The 17,613-nt window shown below is 40.2% G+C and overlaps 1 protein-coding gene across 6 annotated transcripts in view; it reads left to right on the top strand.

Moving 5' to 3' along the window:
• Positions 1-17,613, top strand: part of SH3TC1 (SH3 domain and tetratricopeptide repeats 1) — a 127,813-nt gene that overhangs the window by 38,039 nt on the left and 72,161 nt on the right. The window contains exon 1 of one of the 6 annotated variants that reach the window (XM_007496801.3): positions 332-552. The exons of 4 other annotated variants lie outside the window; for them this stretch is intronic. The gene's annotated coding sequence lies outside the window, so the exon portion shown is untranslated. Of the gene's footprint in view, positions 1-331; positions 553-5,263; positions 5,507-17,613 lie in introns of those variants that run through there. One more of the 6 variants, XM_001372525.5, reaches the window with a different exon arrangement.

The following is a 17,613-nucleotide window of genomic DNA, read 5'->3' as shown; positions in this document are numbered from 1 at the left end:
AAACAAGAGCTTTTTAAGCCTTAAAGTGTTTATGTTTTATATAAATTTTAATTTATAAATAGAAGTGTAAATTTATAAATTTGTTTATATTCAATTTAAATAGAAATTTAGTGTTATAATTACTTCTACTACTATTATTACTTTGTATTTTTCAGTTTACTCAATATATTCCATACCTTCACTACCTTGGGCTAGCTTTAATTTAATTAAATCCAAATTAAGCAAAAGCCAATTTACTGGTCCATGCCCTTGATAATCGTTTGAGACGTGCAGTGGAACATAACAGAAGGGCCAGTAGGATGTCGAACTGGACCTGGTACACAGAATAGAACGGGAAGCACTTACTATTGTCATGGTAGAATGTCAGTGTTGGGAGAGCCCTTTGAACACAATGTCATGAATTCCGAGGGATGGTAGAATGTAGGAGGTGGAGTGTTAGAGCTGGAAGGAAGCTTAGGGTTTCACACTGAGATGGTACACTGGGGATCCCCAGCCATGGTATACCAGAGGAAGCCTGCAATGAACAGCAGAGATTCTCCATAAGTCTTGGATGTATGTACAGGATTCTTTTTTTTTTTTCTGACAAATAACTCTAGATTCCAAGTTCTGTGTAGGAAATATCCATGCCAGGCCTACATGTGGTCATCCAACCCTTCATCTGGCCTCTTTCCATGGGTACAACCACTCTTTGTCCATCCTAGAATCATCTTTAGTTTTTTGATTCACTTGCTTAGGCATTAGGAGTCTATGAAGGAAGTGATTTGTTTCTTGGCAGCTATTATAGGAGACTGAATTTTGTCATTAGCTGCCTAGATATGATCTTAGATAAATCCCTAGCTCTCTCGGGGTCTGTGTCCTCTCTGCTAAGTTTAGGGGGTTGGGCTGATTGATTTCCAAGGATTTTTTTTTTTTTTGTAATTCTGACATTCTTGGGGGAGTTTGGAAAGAGGAAGCCTCCTGCCTGTGTTTAGGGAGTGGAAGAAGAAGTGTCCAAAGAATGCAGACAACAGGAAGGTGGGGTGGAGTAAACTTTGAACCATCACTAAGACCAGGACTGACTTACTGAGGGCCTCTCTGGGAACAACCTTTTAAACTAGGACTATTTTCAAATGAAGGCAATCATTTTTTTTTAAAGCAGGGTCTCCTTATCTCATCTAGTCTGGAAATGTAATGGCTACTCCTGGGCCCAATCCCATTACCAATCAGTGGAGAAGCTTTGACTGAGTTCAGTTCCCCTATTCTTATTCTCTTCCTCCCTTTTTCTCCTCCTCTTATTCTATTCCTCCCACCTCTATGGAGCCCGCCATATTGGTATTGAACTATGGGAGGATTCCCAAATGTCTATACCTACCGCAACTCAGAACTCCTTAGAGAGCTCAAGCCATCCACTAGCCTCAGCACCCCTCAAGAGAGAGGATCCCAAGCCTATACAAGCAAGGATGGTGACAGTTTCTAACAGCCAGACCTCCCGCCAGTGGGACTCAGTTCCTTACTATCTGCAATTTGGGGAGAACCATTTAACTCGTCAACCCTTCAGTTTCCTTCTCTGTAAAAGAACTGGAACTACCCATCTTAGCAGGCTGTTGTGAGGCTCCAAAAGAGCGGGTCTTTAATGTCTACATTTATGATTATTATTTTTCTTTCTTTAAAGAAAAACACTTTACTTTTTGTCTTTCTATCTTATTAACTTACTTTCTGTCTTAGTAACAACTCTAAGCCAAAAGGACAAGGTGAATAGGGTTAAGTAACTTGCCCAGGGTCACATAGCTAGGAAGTATCTGAGGTCAAATTTGAACCCAGAGCCTCTCGACTCTAAGCCTGGTGCTCCATCTAGTGTGCTCCCCTCAGCTGTCCTTCAGATTATTATTGATTTGCAGCTTAATGGCACATAAAGGCTAATAACCCACTTTTTTCAAAGCAGCTTTGACAGATAGAGTACATGAATGATCCTCATTTTACACAAAAGGAAGCCATATATCAGAGACATCAAGGGGAGAACATGGCTTCAAATCTAGGTTCATAGCTATGTGATTTAGGACAAGTCATTTACCACCTCTGGGACTCAGTTTCCTCATTTACAAATGAGAGGTATAGTGGTCTAGTGGTTAGAGAGCTAGCCAGGGAACCAGAAAGACGAGGGTTCAGTTGCTGCCTTTGATCCATATTGACTCTGGGCAACTTACATAATCTTAGTTCTAACTTTCTAAGACTATAAGTTGAAGAAAAGGTTCCAACCTACACTAGTGTTGGCCCCGTGACTAGATCACTAGATCACACATTCTAGAGTCAAGAAGTTCTGAGTTTAAACCCAACCTCAGAAACTCACTAACTGGTTAACCCTTGGCAAGTCACTGGACTGCTCTGTCTGCCTCAATTTTCTCAACTGTAAAATGGGGATAATAATAGCATTTCCCTCCCAGAGTTGTGAAGATAAAAGGAGATATTTGTAAAGTACTTAACACAGTGCCTGGCACATAGTAGGTGCTTAAACAATATTTATTCCTTTTTTCCCTTGTAGGGCTACCTCATCTAATAGTTCTATACACCAATGAAATCACAGTCTAGTCCCTATCCATCCCAGTCTCTATAAAGTGACAGATTTAATGAGTTAAGGTTCCATAGAACATTCCAGGTTTAGCATTCATAAGGTCCCTTCTGGATCTAAGTTCTAAAATCTTGGAGGGTCTGTGAGCTTCATTCAATGCTGATAACAGGATTCTTATTTCATCCTTATAGCAACATTATGAGGTAGATAATAAAAAATATTTCCATTTTATAGATGGAGGAATTAAGGTCTAGAGTGATGAAATCATTTGCCCACAGTTACGAAATTAGCAGCTGAACTAATAATCAAATCCAGGTCTTCTGAATGATAGCCTACTACACACTGCCAATCCATGTTTGAGGAAACAAAATGGTATCAGACATAGTGTATACCCTCTAGGAATTTATGAATATTATATATATATATATATATATATATATATATACACATATATATAGTCATTTAGTTGTTTCAATTGTGCCTGACTCTTCCTGACCCCATTTGGGGTTTTCTTGGCAAAAATGCTGCAATGGTTTGCTATCTCCTCTACCTCATTTTATAGATGAGGAAACTGAAGCCAATGGGATTAAGTGACTGGCCCAAGGTCACTCAGCTAATAAGTGTCTGAGGCCAGATTTGAAATCAGGAAGAAGAATCTTCCTGACTCCAAGCTTAGCATTCTATTCACTGTCCCACATAGTTACCTTGATGTATACAGTAGGTGATCCATATATGTTTCAAATGTCTAATCAGAGTAGTAGTAGAAATGCTTCTTATTTATAATTGAACATTTTAGAATTAATAAATGTGATATTGTAGGTAGAGTATTGACCAATGAGTCAGAAGATCCAGGGCTCTGCTCTAGGATGATGGACAAGTTAGTTATCTTCTTGGGTGTCATTTCCCCCATTTATGAAACTGGGAGTCTTTCCTTTACTAAGGATAGAGAGAGAATTGTAGGAACTATAGTATTTAGAGCTGGACAGATCCCTAGATATAAGCTAGTAGAACCCCTTCATTTTACAGATGAAAAAACTTAAGGTCTAAACAAGGAGAATATTTTGCCCAGATTCCACTCAGCTACTAAGACAGAGTCAGGATTCAAACCCAGAACCTCTCCCATCAGATTTAATATTCTTTCTTTGTCTCACAACTGGGCTAGACCCCAGTATTGTTTGTGATCCCTTTCAGTCCTAAAATCCAAATTCTATGATTCTTGGCTTCATGGTGTCAGGAGATATGCAACTTCAGGAATGCCATAGAATCCAGGAACAAATTTCACTGCTATTATGCAAAAAGATATCACTGTTAGCCCTAACTCACTGTACAGCATCCTAGAATGAATTCCAGATGGGCCACCCCAAACTATGAGAGCTAGAAGGGACCTGAGAGACCTTAGAAAAGTCATATGAATTTTGTGACTTTCCATTTGGTTCATCCATAAACTGAAGGGTTTGGACTAAGCAATTAATAATGTGTCTTCCAAGCTTAAATATCATACTTCTACCTTAAGATAATTATAAACAGATGCTATTTCTATAATTGCATGGGGCAGGTAGGTGGTCCAGTGGTCAGAATCTCAGGTGTGGAGTTAGGAAGACATCTTCCTGAGTTCAAATCTGGCTTCAGACACTCAATAACTGTGAGACCCTGAGCAAGTCACTTAATCTGCTTGTCTCAATATCTTCATCTGTAAAATGAGCTGGAGAGGGAAATGGCAAACTACTCCTTATCTCTGCCAAGAAAAGAGTCTGACACAACTGAAATGACTTAATTTCTGTGATGCTTACAGTTTACAAAGGGTTTCCCTCACAACAGATAGGTCCCATTATAGAATTTCAGAGCTTGAAAGGTTCTGAGAGATTGCCTTGTCTAAATCTAGATCAAAGACCACAGATTTTGCAGGGGAAAGGGACCTTGGAGGGAACCTAGTCCAATCTTGCTCCCTTTTCTTTTTCCTCTTTTCTAGAGAAACAGACCTAAAAGGGTTATATGACTTGCCCACGGTCATCCACTTAGGAAGTATGAGTAAGAAGGCTGAGACTCAAACTGCCTGTCTTCAAGTCCAGCTTTCTGTCATTTTTACCAAGCTGTCTCCTGGCTAGTTCCTCTTAAGGATCAGGGAAGGTTCTCAGTTCAGCTGTACAAATATGATTATGTAAACAGCAGGAAGGCTTTGTTTTTTTTAAAGCACTTAAGAATAATCTAAAAAGCAGGAAATGAATTGGTCTCCAATTTTTATAACACAAAGGTGACTAGAGAAGCTCAAAGATTTGCCCAGAGTCAACACAGCTCATTGAGAGAAGTAGAATTTGAACCCAGGTCTCCTGCCTGACTCCCTAAATCCACAATAGGTAGGTTCTGTGGCTCCCAGGTGCAGTGTGGTTCCTCCCTACATGCAGTTGTCTTTAAAAGCTAGAAAAGGAAACTCACAGCCCAAGCTGACCTGGCCAGGAGAGCCACGAAGGTAGTCTTTACAGGTAGAATATTTAGGCAAGGGAAACTCTATAAGCGTTTTCCAGGATTCTGTATAGCAAGGGGAGGGGATAGAGGTGGGAAAGTGTGACTCAAGCCAGAGGAAAGCGCATGCAGCCAGACTCCCCCAATTCTTCACCACTGAGCTTCCTCTTCTCGAGGGGAAACCTAGTGGCTTGGCTTCTATCTCAAAAAAAAAAAAAAAAATCCCCGGTTTTCCTACACCGCGGGTGGCTGAGGTAGGGGCACAAGGGGCCTGGCTGTCTGGGGGAATGCAGGGGATCATTGGTGAGTTAATGATCAACTCTCCACCCAGCCAGCCGCCACACTGCACTGCCCATTCCCCCAGAAGGCCAGGTAAGAAGAAAGGCAGGAAGGTATGCGTCCGCACTCAGGAAGTCCCTGCCAGGGGGCTTGGAGCTGAGGCTGGGCTGGCTGTGTGCACAGGCAGCAGAGGCAGGGCAGAATGAAGCGATCTTTGACCAGGTAGGGAGGCAAATACGGAGTGGGAGGGTGGGCTCTGCGGGACATTATTTGTGTCAGTGGTGAGCAATCGGCCTGTTTTTTCCCTTCTGTGCGCTCTCCGAGGGGGACTGGGTATTGAAGTTGACCCTAGCAGGAAAGAGCTCTCCACTTTCCGCGACTATAGTTTCCTCTTCCCTCCTTTTCTTTTCTTCTTCCCTCCCTTCGTTTTTCCCAATTGTCTTTCGATTTGAAGGAAAATGAATTCCCAGGGAAATCAAGAAGATCCAAAGTCCTGGCTTTGGGCTCTAACATAAATGGGATAAGTGACCGTGGGCAAGTTACCTTACCTCGAACAGTCTTAGGGAACTCATTAACGTTTTAGATACAAGTCAGGTATTTAAACAGAAATCATCTGCTTTGATGGAGGGAGTTTCCTCCCCCTGGAAATCCTTTATTTCCTGGAAATCACAAGTTGGTTAAAAAATTAAAACAAACAAAAAAACAACCGGAATTCCTGAAACCTCAGCTCCTTCTAAGGCTCCTCTCAATACCTATATCCAGCTTCTGGCTCTCTGTCCTACCTGCCAGTTTAGGAATGACTTCCCCTTCTCAAATCTTGCACACAACTACTTTTTGACTAAGCTCGAGGCTGAGGAACTATGCTCCTGACACAAGAGATATAACAGGAGAGAATGGAATGAGCTGAGAGTCTAGGGGTTAGGGGTTCCTTTCTCTAGGCTGCTGTTGTGTCCCTCAGTGGTGTTAAACGGAAAGGGGGACCACTAATCCATATGTAAGGGTCTCTGCAGGTACATACTGACAGCCTTAACATGTAATATTATCTATATTTGCTCATACTTGTATTTCTTTTAACTTATTTCCCAATTGCATTAAAAAAAAAAAAGCCTTTACCTTCTGTCTTAGAATCAGTACTGAGTATAGTTTCCAAGGCAGAAGTGTGGTAAGGGCTAGGCAGTGGGGGTAAAGTGACTTGACCAGGGTCACACAACTGGGAAGTGTCCAAAATCATGTACATTAGTGCTCTGATGAGCCAGAACATCCCCAAGTCCACTAGTCTCCCAATGGCTAAAATTCTGTTTAACATGATCTTTGGAAGATAGCTTTCCAAAGTCAGTGAGTGGTAAGGCTCTCTAGAAGAGCCATTAAAATAGCCCTCATCTCTTTATAAAGGAGCACTTGGAATTAAGGAAGGGCTGTCCTCCTCTTTCAGGTACTCATTTAGGTTTATTCAGTTTTCTTGTCTGTTTTGCTCATTTCAGTTTTGAACAGATGGGATATTGAAACTCATGTTTATGGTGTCCTAAATATTTATCACAGATGCCAAGAACAGTCTAAAAAGTAGCATGTCAATTTTTTTCTTTTCTTTTTTAACCTTACTTTTTTGTTGTAAACTCTGAGACTGAAGGGTATTTGCTAGACAAACAGGATTATGTGACTTGCCCAGGGTCATAGAGTCTGAGGCCAAATTTGAACTTAGATCTTCTCAACTCCGGGCCTGGTACTGTATCCACTATGCTACCTAGCTGCCCCTACTTTTTTTAGTAAGCTAGAGAAACTTGGGACATAGAACAGGTGAAAATTTTCTAGAATAGGAGAAAGGACACTTTCTAATTTTGCTTTTGACCTGGTGCCAGACCACATGCATATCTATCGCTCTTGCCTCACACACTCTGCCTCAGTTTCCTTATCTGTAAAATGAGAGAGTTGAACCATCTGAATTCTGAGATCCCTTGATATGCTCAGCTTCCTTTCTTCTCCTAAAACACAGCTCGATTGGCTCAGGTGCTTGTTAAAAGGTTGGGAGGGAGCCAGGCTGGGAGGTTGGAGTTGGGGCTGGGCACAGCATTAGCAGAAAATGTGGGGCTAATGGAGGAAAAAAAGTAAATGAGTCTGGCTTCATGTCAGGCTCCCTAGCTTTTACACATAAGCTATCTGCTTCGTGAAAGATGGAGATGGGAAGAATCCTGGAAAAATATAGTAATTGATGTAGGATATAGGAAGTAGAATCAGGAAATCAATAGAAACAATGCAAATAGAAAGAATAAAAATTGAATTTAATACTATGCCATTATAATAATCAAGAAGCTTGGACCTAGGGAAGAGGGGAGAATGCATATCCCTCCCTCTTCACAGATGGGGAATGGGAGGACCATGAGTGTGCAATATGGCAGATACTGTCAAATTAGGTTGGTTTTAGTTGATTTTGCTCAAATGCTTTTTTCTCTTTTCTGTTTTTATTCTGTGTTACAAGGAATAATTCACTGGTTAGAGGGAGGAGGAAAAATATGTTCAGAAATTAATTTAGGCAGGTGGAAAATATATTTTCTTTCTACAAAAAGGATTCTGGCAGAAAAGTTTTAAAAATTTGGGGAATAGAATATTAGATCTTAAAGGGACCTTTAGGGATTATCTATTTCTACATTTTATAGAGAAGAAATTTCAAGTCCAAATAAGAGAGAAAACTTGCCTAAGGTCACACAGTAATATGTTGAGATAGAGCTAGGACTAGAATTCATTCCAGAGTTAGTATTTCTTCTTTTCGTGTCTGTGTCCTCAGACATGCAAAATTCTCATGATTTAAAAAAAATAAACATTGTTTTATTTGGTCATTTCCAAACATTATTCATTGGAAACAAAGATCATTTTCTCTCCCCCTCCCCCCCCCCACCTCTCCCATAGCCGACGTGCAATTTCACTGGCTATCACATGTGTTCTTGATTCAAACCCATTTCCATGTTGTTGGTATTTGCATTAGAGTGTTCATTTAGCGTCTCTCCTCAGTCATTTCCCCTCAGCCCCTGTAGTCAAGCAGTTGCTTTTCATTGGTGTTTTTACTCCCACAGTTTATCCTCTGCTTGTGGATAGTGTTTTTTAGATCCCTGCAGATTGTTCAGGGACATTGCATTGACACCAATAAGTCCATCACCTTCGATTGTACCACAGTGTGTCAGTTTCTGTGTACAATGTTTTCCTGGTTCTGTTCCTTTCGCTCTGCATCACTTCCTGGAGGGTTGTTCCAGTCTCCATCTCATGATTTTTTAATGGCTTTAAATTAACTAAAGATAATAAATGGAGCTGGACAGGAAGGAGGATGTTAGCATTTCTGCCTGTCTTGAAATACTGACCCTTCCCCCCTCTCTCTCTCTCTCTCTCTCTCTCTCTCTCTCTCTCTCTCTCTCTCTCTCTCTCTCTCTCTCTCTCTCCCTCAGTGCCTCTATTCTGCCTCTGACATCTTATAATTCTAAGTGTATCCACTTTATAGAAGCAGGAGATTACAAGAAATAATAATATCCCCAGAGACCCGTCTCACTTCCTCATGATCATTCTCAGTTCTCAGAATGAAACCTAAATTTTATATCATAGGAAACAGAAGGGACCTAACTCAAGCTCTTTATTTTCTATATAAGGAAGATGAGGCCCAGGGAAGGGAAGACTCGTATTCAAGGTCACAGGGATACTAAATAGAATTTGGTCTCAAGTCCCCTGATTACACACTCAGGGTTTTCTTAGATGTGCCAAGACACTTCTTACATAATGTTGCTTCTGGCTGCTTGCCTAAATGAGAAAATTTTGGCTGTTAAGCTGCCCACAGAACCAGAGTCAATCCAACTGGGCAGGGAGGCTCCAGAAACACCTCTCCTTTCCTTTCAGAGCAGATCTAGGTAGCTTCCTCTAGTACTGAAAAGACAGAAGGAGAGACAGGTATCCAGGCATTCAGAGATGGGCTAGAATGATTTTATAAGCTAGAAAGCAGCAGGTATTTACTACTGTCAGAGCCACACACACGGGAATTTTTAAAATAATTAAACACCAGCAGAAGAATAAGGAATAAGTATTTCTATAGCACCTACTATGTGCCAGGCCCTGTACTAAGCTATTTTTTTTAACATAAATATTATCTTTTTTGGGGAGAGGCAACAGAATAGTTTCCTTTATTTCTTCATAGTTATTTTTCACGTTTTTTTACACTAGAAAATTGTTGTTTTCTGGCCTCTTTATTTATTCTGGCCTCTTTTTTATTCAATAATATCATCTTATTTGAGTTTCATGACAGTCCTGTGAGGTAGATGCTACTATCATCCTCATTTTACATTGGAGGAAACTGAGGCAAATGAGACCTAGATTAAAATAATACCTCTGAAATTTGCTGTGACCCCAAACAAGTTATTGTGCAGCTTTATAGAGGTTCCCTCCTCTATGGAAACAGTAATTGCACTATTTATCTCTAAGAGTAATAATTAGAAACAAATAAATAAATTGACCAGTCAATAAGCATTTACTAATTGTGTAAGTGATAGGGATACAAAGGAGGCAGAAAATAGTTTTTGTTCTTAAGAAACTCACAATCTAATAGGGAGACAGCATTAAAAACTATGTGCAAAAAAGATTTAAATAGGGGGCAGCTGGGTGGCTCAATGGATTGAGAGCCAAGCCTAGAGATGGGAGGACTTGGGTTCAAATCTGGCCTCAGTTATGTCCTACATGTGTGAACCTGGGCAAGTCACTTAACCCCCACTGCCTAGCCCTTACCCCTCTCTGTCTTGGAACCAATACACAGTATTGATTCTGAGATGGAAGGTAAGGATTAAAAAAGAAGATAAAGAGAAGATAGATTGGAAATAATCAATGGAAGGAAGGCTCCTGCATGAAGGAGAACCAGGAAAATCTCTGGTAGAAGGTATGTATTTAACAGAGACTTGAAGGAAGCCAGGAAAGACAGGAAGCAGACAGAGATGAGGAGAGACAAGGGCATCATTCGCTGAAAATGCTTGGAGTGAGGAGACACAGTATGTTGAATGAGGAACATCAAGGAGGCCAGTGTCACTGGATCCGAGTATGGATGATATGGGGAGTAAGACCAGGAAGGTAGGAAGACGCCAGGTTTTGAAGGTCTTTAAAATCCTAACAGAGAAGGCTCAGTGGATTTTGCATCAGGCCTGGAGGTGGGAGGACCTGGGTTCGAATCTGATTGTAGGTACTTCCTACCTGTATGACCCTGGACAAGTCAGAACCCTCATTGCCTAGCTCTTACTGCTCTTCTGTCTTCAAATTGATGCTAAGACAGAAAGAAAGGACTTTTTAAAAAAATTAATCGAGGATTTTATATTTGTTCCTAGAGATGTTAGGAAGCCAATGGATCTTACTAGATGGGTTGGGTAATATGATCAGACCTATACTTTAGGAAGATGAATTTGATAATTGAGTGGAAGATGGACCACAGTAGGCAGGGACAAGCAGAGAGTCTGGCCAATGAGTTATAGATGGTTAGGATCTACCCCAGAGTGGTCACAGTATCAGAGGAATGCAGGAAGTATTCTGTCCACAACTTTATCGTAACCCTAGTAATTTAAGTTTAGATAGCACTTTTTTTAAACTCTTACTTTCTAGCTTAGAATCAATACTGTATATTGGTTCTAAGGCTGAATCTCCATAAGGACTAGGCAATTACCCAGGGTTACCCAGCTAGGAAGTATCTGAGGTCAGATTCAAACCCAGGACTTCCCATCTTTATCCACTGAGTCCCCATAGTTGGCCCCTAGGTAGTACTTTTAAAGATTACCATGAAATAAGTAAATAAGTAAAAACAGGGAAATTTACAGTGTGTTTTTTCCACAATAATCCTGTGAGATGGATGATTCACTCCTTATTATCCCTGCTATAAAAATGAAGAGATTGAGTCTCATTGTGAGCTATGACCTGCCCAGTTTCCAAGTGTCAGACCTGGAATCAAGTCCAAGTCTCTAGTCTCTGAGGTTTGTTTTTTAGTATTAAATACTGCCTCTCTAAGATCAGAGCAGTGTGGTATAATGGTAGAGAGCCAGCTTCAAAGCCAGGAAGATGAGGCTTCTGGAGAATATGTATCATCATTGAATGTCTTATATCAAGAGCATTCTGGACCTGACTATGAGGTAGCAGATCTCGCCTAAAAACCAGCAGACAAAACATGAAGAGGACAAATTATGCCTTCGACCGTATCTGAAGGAGGTTATACGTGAAAGAAAAGAGAGAGGAGAATAGGGCAAGAAGTCATCAGGCCAAAAGAATTATGGATATGTTGGTCTTTGAAATATTTTTCAATAAGTATGGTTGTGCAAAATATGACATCAGTTAACCATTTGTAACGTGTGTGCTGTAGATTTATTTAATTTTGATAAGTACCATCATGGGGGGAAAATAGATGAAAAAGGTTAAAAGAGAAATTGATGCCCTGCCTTGGTAGAGTCAATTTCTTTACTTCGGAGTTCCCTGTCCCAATATAGTCACAGACCCAGGACCTATTGCTTTGTTCTTGTTTGATCATATCCAACTCTTCATGGCCCTATTTGGGATTTTCTTGGCAAAGATACTGGAATCGTTGGCTATTTCCTTCTCCAGCTCATTTTACAGATGAGGAAACAGAGGCAAACAGAACCAAAGTCACACAGCTGGAGGTTATATCTGAACTCAAGTCTTTTTCCAGACTTAGTTCTCTGTCTGCTGAGCCACTTACACCCTATTGCTAAGATATTTTAATTTGCTGTGTAACCTTGAAGGAATTCCTTCCTTTTCTTGGCCTTAATTTTCTCAGCTATAAATAAACTGAAAAAGAAAATACTAGGTGCCTTCTGGGATCCCACCTCACTCAAAACCCTGTGCTCCTATTCAACCTTGACTTTGGAAGCCAGCGAGCAGATTGGAGAGCCTACTCTAGGTCAACATTTGAGCCTGTGGGTAGTGGCTTAACCAGAGAGGCCTCAGGAGAGCTTGCTTGAACAGGAATTGTGATCTTTGGGGACATAGACTTAGGAGGTCAGAGAAAGCCACTGAAGCAAGACTGAATTGGTTACTTAAATCCCAGAGTTTCTGTAGGTTCTCCCTGCCCCACTCCAGGAAGTACAGAGATGAGGTATCTTTGGAATGTGTTTGGAGACATTCCATTGCCCTGGGAGGAGTCCCAGTGAGGACTGGGTGGTGGCTGGGGCCTCCCTTCTCAGGCTTCCCTGGGCTTCCCTGAGAAAGATGCCTGAAGGAGCTGGCCCTGGTCTGTTGTTGGAGCTGCCTAGTGGAGGGAGAAGGATTGCTAGTGTAGGCATGAGGAGACTTGGATTTTAGTCTTGGTTTTTGCACTACTTGGAAGTATACAAGTGACTTCTCTCTGGGTCTCTGGGTCTCCACTTGTGCACTGAAGACATTGGATTTCCAACAGGTTCATGGTGACCCCCATTCCAATTCTACCACACATCTTCAGCTCCCATATTCTAACAAACACAAGTGGCCTGGTGAGGGGTGGAGAGTAGAAATAAAGAGTTTCGTTCTGATTTCTATAATAAGCTCAGTGGTTGGCATTAGACAAATTTCCTTATAGAATATGAAAGGGAGAAATCACTAGGAAAATGGTTCCATCCATGCTTGATGAATGGATAAATGAACGAATAGAAGCATCTATTAAATATAATGAATATACTCAGGCATTCTATTTCTTTGTTTGGAGAAGAAACTTCTCTGTTCTTTTAGTTTAAAGATAAAAGCTTTAAACTATAGCTGGTGATGTCCGCTCCCCTGCCCCTGCCTCTCCTTTCCCCCCATCTTTTATTTATTTTCTGTCTGGCTTCCTAATTTTTACTCTGACTCACTTCCCCTTAAGGTCTGGATTGCTGTTTTGACATAAACAAATGAGGCTTTGCCCACTCCTTGATCTCTAAGACATACATTTACTCAGAGTTAGACCAGGAAGAGACCTTAGAGTCAATTCTGTCATGATATATGTGGGAACAAGGGTTTAGAGAGGGGCCATAATCATCCAGGACAATTTGGCTAGTTAAGTTCAGCCACCAAAGTGGTTTTCCTAAAGTGTTGTTCTGACACTTTCACCCTTCCTACTCACTAAATTCCAAAGGCTCCCTCTTGACTTCAAGATCAAATATAAAATGTTCTATGTGACATTCAAAGCCCTTCAAAACCAAGCCCTCTTCTACCTCCCCAGTCTTCTTATACCTTACTTCCCAACAGGTACCCTTTCATTCAGTGATGCTCACATCCAGGACATTCTGTATCTTGGCTCTGGTCATTTTCTCTGGCTGTCCTCCATGCCTGGAAAGTTTCCCTTCCTGGTCTCTTCCTACTGGCCCCACTGGCTTCCCTTAAGTCTCAATTAAAATCTCACATTCTATAAGAAAACTTTCCCAACTCCTCTTTAATTTTATTGCCTTCCCTTTCAATTAGTTCCCTTTCTTCCTGTATATAGCTTGTTTGCATATATTTGTTTGCATGTCATCCCCTCCATTATTTTGTGAGTTCTTTGAGAACAAGGACTATCTTTTGCCTCTCTTTATATCCACCAGGGCTTAACACAGTGCTGACTAAGACTAGAATTCTGTTCTTCTGATTCCAAGGCAAGCATTCTTCCTACTATGCTATTACTCCTTTTCCTGTGCAGATTGCAAGCAGGTTATTCATTCTTCCTTTCCTCTTCCTTCTCTCCAACCTCATGAATATGTTGAGTTTGGGGTCTTAAAACTGTTAGTGTGGGGGTACCTAGGTGGCTCAGTGGATGAAGAGCCAAGTCTAGAGATGGCACATCCTGGGTTCAGATCTGGCCTCAGATACTTCCTAGCTGTGTGACCTTGGGCAAGTCACTTTAACCCCAATTTCATACCCTTTACTGCTCTTCTATCTTGGAACCAATAAATAGTATTGATTCCAAGATGAAAGGCAAGGGTTAAAAATAAAACAAAACAGTAACAATATTAGTGCTGTGGTGATACAAATTCCTTGTATAAAATCTAAAGGGAGGAGACATGGCAACAAATACCAACCCCAACCCCCCCCCTTTTATAGCACTTTATATCCATTACAGAATGTAAGATCCTTCAAGGCAGGACCTGGTTCAAGATCATTTCTGCACTCCCAAAGTCTGGCACATGAATCTTTGTGGAATGGATTCTCTTTGATCTTCACAATAGCCCTGGGTAGTGGAAAGGAGAGATACTATTATCATGATTATACTGATAAAGAAATGGGGCTTAGGAAGGCCAGGGACCCAAAGTTTGTCCCAATTGAGATCTGGGTCAAGGTCTTGCTTGTTTTCAAGTTCAGTGTTTTTCTACTAGGTTACTCTGAGCCTACATTTCCAAAGAGCAGACTAGAGTTGTAAATGTAGTCATGATAAAGGAAACACTTATTTTACAGAGAGTGTGAAACCAAACTGCCAATCTTTGAATGATACTAAGGCATAAGGGATTTCTGTTTATCATTTTCAGAGAGTATTTGATGAAGGGCAAAGAGCGTAAAATACCCCCTTCCTAACAGTATTTTTGTTTGTTTGTAATGTATAAATGGAGATTTTGAACCTTTGACTTAATTCCCCAGAAGTCCTTGGTATTTCCCAGAATTCCCTATAATCTCTCCTGTGTCTCCACGTTGGTGAGATCACTTTATTGGTACTTAACCGGCAGTAACACCACCCACATTCTCTTTTTTTTGCATGATGTAGCATCAGCAGTGATGGTGGTAAGGTGGGGAAAATTTGAAAATGGCTAACCAGCCATAGGCATGTGGTTTTTATTTTGTATTCACTTTATTCCGTGATTTCTAATGATCATTTAATAAACCTCATAAAAGATAATATTTTTATTATTAGAGATATAAATTTAATTTTTACAGGGATTTAAAATGTGTTCAGTCATAAAACACATGCAGAAGTGGCCTGTGTTCAGGGCACTGGGAGAGGCAGAAAGAAAGTATGTCACCTGTTTTATAGGGAAGATAAGGTTTGGATACACACACTTTTAGCACGATGTTGAGTTAAGAGGTGGGAGAGATGGACTGCGGGCATTGTTTTGGGTGTGGATTGAGGAGCATCCAGAAGGCTTCATGGGAGGCACCTCTCAGAGAGAGGACTCACCAGATGATGATGATGTGCTGGAGCATATAAAGGATATGTAAGAAGAGATCAGGGAAAACTATCAGAAGAGACTTGAAAATAACAAGGTTAATACTAATAGCAGTGTTCCTGGAATAATTGTTTGAAGGGCTAAAATTCCAGGGAATTTTTACCCTGGAGACTGAGAGACCAGATGACTGTCAAAGAAAATGGAGAAAAGATTTCTGTTCAGATACAGGTTAAAAAGATGAACTTCATATTCCCTCCCTGCTTTAAGATTCCCTGCTTAAGGGAATTTTTAAATTTTTAAAAAATTTTAGTGGGCTTTGGTTTTGTAACATATTTACCAATGTCATTTCTTCCTCCCTGAAACCTTCCCTTTCAAAGAACTATTGTAAAAGATGGTCTGTGAGATTTAAAAAATGCTTTGATGGGGCACCACAGTGGATAAGAGTGCTAGACCTGGAGTGGGGAGGACCTGGGTTCAAATTTTACCATAGTCACTTACTAGCTGTATGGCCCTAATTGCCTAGTCCTTCTTGCTCTTCTGTCTTAGAATTGATAGTAAGATAGAAGGTAAGGGCTTTAAGAAGGAAAAAAGAAACTTTGATAATTATAATTCCATATATTATATTCCTTTTTAATCCTATGTATTTTATTTTATATGTTTAAAAATACTGCTCTGAAGTGGGGCTCGTATATATCTATAAAACAGAAAAGTTCATCTGTAATGAAATAAAGAAGGAAAAAAAAATCCAACTAATTAAAACTGACCTGCACCACAAGAAATGACAAGCAGGCTAATTGTAAAAAATCTTGGAAAGAACTACATGGACTAATGAATAGTGAAATGGTCAGGACCAAGAAAACAACATATCCAGAGACAGAATTAATACTGCAGGAATAAAGTATGAAGGTTATCTTCCGAAAGTGAACTGAAAAGTGGAAACATGAAAACCTTAATTTCTATGAACTTATCTGCTCTTGGACTATACATTCTGTGATGCAGGGAGGGGAGGGAGGGATTGGGACACTTTTGGATAAACTCTATTAATAAATACATTTAAAAATAAAGTACTAAAATTTTTTTAATTGGCCAACCCATCCACCAAGGCCAGCATTATATACAGTATTCCATTTCTCTACTTTACTTCTATAAAGAAGGGAGAGAGGTATATTCTGGTATTGCTTCTTTAGGTGGTACAGTATATAGTGTGTTTGGACTTGAATGGAGTAAAGAAGACCTGATTTCAAATTGTGCCTCAGACACTTACTAGTCATGTGACCCTTGACCAGTCACTTAATCTTTCAGCCTCAGTTTCCTCATCAAATGAGATAATATTTATCTAGTGCTTAGCATAGTTCCTGGCATATAATAGGTGTTTAGTAAATGCTTGTTTCCTCTCTTCCCACTCCTATCTATAAAATAATGTTAATAATAGCATCTTCCTCACAGGGTTGGTGGGAGGATCAGATGAGATAGTATTTGAAAAGTGCTTTGCAAACCTTAGGCAGCTAGGTGATGCAATGAAGAGAAGAGTCAGGAAGACTTGAGTTAAAATCCAGACTCAGACACTAGTGGTGTGACCCTGGGCAAGTCACTTAACCCTGTTTGCCTCAGTTTTCTCACCTGTCAAGTGAGCTGGAGAAAGAAATGGCATACCATTCCAGAATCTTTGTCAAGAAAACCCCAAATGGGGTCATGAAGAGTTGGACTTGACTGACAAGACAAAACAACATAATTGCAAAGCCTAGAGTCTCTAGAATATTAGCTAGTGTTATTATAGCTACTGTTATTCTTTGGAGCCAAGATTGGTCATAGCATTCAGTTGATTGTTTTGTGGTTGTATGCATCATTGTAATCAGTAAGTTTATTGTTTTGTAGATAATGTGCTGATTATATCAAGGTCTAAACATTGCAGAACCTTCTTTTTTTAATTTGTTTAATTAATTAATTTAGAATTTTTTCCATGGTTACATGATTCATATTCTTTCCCTCCCCTTCTCCCTCCCTCCTCCCAAAGCCAATGAGCAATTCCACTGGGTTTTACATGTATCATTGATCAAGACGTATTTCTATATTATTAATATTTGCAATAGAGCAGAACCTTCTAAAAGAGATCTGTAACAACTCAAAAGAATTTGGTTCAACTATCTATACAGGAGAAACCGAGTGAATGAAGAATGCTTATTGTTCAGACTAGGACATGTAGTTGGATAGGCAACTCATATTGAATGAGTACAT

This window comes from Monodelphis domestica, chromosome 6, assembly GCF_027887165.1.
Source record: "Monodelphis domestica isolate mMonDom1 chromosome 6, mMonDom1.pri, whole genome shotgun sequence".
Lineage (NCBI taxonomy): Eukaryota > Metazoa > Chordata > Mammalia > Didelphimorphia > Didelphidae > Monodelphis > Monodelphis domestica.
The sequence above is the reverse complement of the archived record's forward strand: the minus strand, read 5'-3'. Positions and strand labels throughout refer to the sequence as shown.